Genomic DNA, 2,087 nt, shown 5'->3' on the forward strand with positions numbered 1-2,087 from the left:
AGATTGCCTTGTTTTTGTGATGATTGTGCACATTTATTTTCCTTTGCTGCATGTGTGTCTCCTAGTACATGCAGTGGTTATTTAAAAAATATATAGCATGGAAACAATCAAAATGTATAATAAAAACTGTGAAACAGCATTATAAAAACCAAAATAAGGAAGGTGAGGACACAAATTCAGCAGTAGCAAGGTTTAATCTTACTGGGAGGGGGTGGGGAGAATCCAGCTCAGTCAGTGAGCCATGAGTTCGAGCTCCACATTGGGCAATGCAGGGGCTTGGATGATATGACTCTTGTGGGCCCTTCCGACTCTACAATTCCCTGATTCTAAGAAACAAGACAACTAATAGAAGATGGTTTGTGTATGGCAGAGGAATGTCGACATATTTTACAAGCTCAGGGGGAAAAAAAAACCCTGCAGTACTGTGTTCAATGGAGCATACACCCCAGGAAACTGCATAGGATAGCTGACCTTAATAAACTGGGTATTACGCTTGCTGTTGTTTAGTCGTTTAGTCATGTCCGACTCTTCGTGACCCCATGGACCAGAGCACGCCAGGCACCCCTGTCTTCCACTGCCTCCCGCAGTTTGGTCAAACTCATGTTCGTAGCTTCAAGAACACTGTCCAACCATCTCGTCCTCTGTCGTCCCCTTCTCCTTGTGCCCTCAATCTTTCCCAACATCAAGGTCTTTTCCAGGGAGTCTTCTCTTCTCATGAGGTGGCCAAAGTATTGGAGCTATGCTACAGGTTGCCTTTTGGTGTCTCGTGTGTGTGTGTGTGTGTGTGTATGAGTGACATTCCTTGCGTGGCGAGTGCTGTCAGGATGTGCCCCTGCATTTCAAAGTTTATCACTAAGTCACTATTTACTAGTTTAGCTGTTCACTAGTTTCTGCAGCGGGTTTCCCCCCCCCCACGTGACAAGCATTTATCATTTGCTATTCAATAGCTAGAGGTGGGCAGAAGATCTCTGGGTGATTTGCAAATGGATTAGCAATTGTCTAAAAAGCTTGCCCTACCCTCAAACAAGAAGAAGAAGAAGAAGAAGAAGAAGAAGAAGAAGAAGAAGAAGAAGAAGAAGAAGAAGAAGAAGAAGAAGAAGAAGAAGAAGAAGACTGGGCTGGGGGTGGAGAGAGAAACCAGGAGTGAGTTTCTGCATTAATGTAAAGGATTTGTGATCTTGGTTGCTGGTATTGATCAGAAAGTCCTGCTCTGAGCAAGTGCACCTCTTAGTTCTAATCGTTTGTCCGCTGGCCTGAGCATTTTGCACCTGGCTCCCTTTGGTGGATCTCCAGAGTTTTAGTGTTAACAGAGAGAAAAAAGTAGATCCCGCAGGCCTGAAGTCTGCCCAACCCCTGCAGTAAGTAGCCCAGCCGTTTACTTCTTTTGTTGGAGGGTTTTGGAACGGGCGGGCGGTGCTTTTCCAAATCCTCTGCTAGGAATGTGTTCAGGAGCAGGCAGAAGAGGGGGGGGGGCGTGCCTTAGATTTAAGGTGGCGTTCTGCCCTGTCTGCCTAAGGCAGCCTTCGCCAACCCGGCGCCCTCCAGATGTTTTCGACTACAACACTCATCAGCCCTAGATCTGGAGGGCACCGGGTTGGCGAAGGCAGAGTTAAGGCTTAGCTGTGTTTTTATATGCTCCATTCAGAGGTTATCCAAATTGTGAGGAGGCTTGCACACGGAGAGGGATACGGAGCACCCCCGTAGTAAGCTGCTTCTTTTTTTGTCACAGAAGAGGGATCAACATTAAGAATAGCCCAGTGCACATAGGATAATAGAATTTTTAGAGCTGGGAGCGACCCCAGGGGTCATCTATTCCAACCCCCTGCAATGCGGGAACATAAACCAAACTGGAAGGAGCATTGGCCCCTGATTTAGAGGTCTAAGAATTGCGCAGGTGAATTTTTAACATGTATGCGCACAATCTTGGGTCAGAAAAGCCTCTCCAGCAGAAGCTGCCTGTCAGGCGAGGAGAGGGCGGTGCCTCCTCTCACCAAGCGGCCACCGAGGCCAGCTTCTAAGGAAGCAATGCCAGTAAGCAGCCGCTAGGGGGAGCGTGGTGGAAACGAAACGCCGCGCATAGTAACTTC

The sequence above is a fragment of the Zootoca vivipara genome, chromosome 5, assembly GCF_963506605.1.
Source record: "Zootoca vivipara chromosome 5, rZooViv1.1, whole genome shotgun sequence".
Lineage (NCBI taxonomy): Eukaryota > Metazoa > Chordata > Lepidosauria > Squamata > Lacertidae > Zootoca > Zootoca vivipara.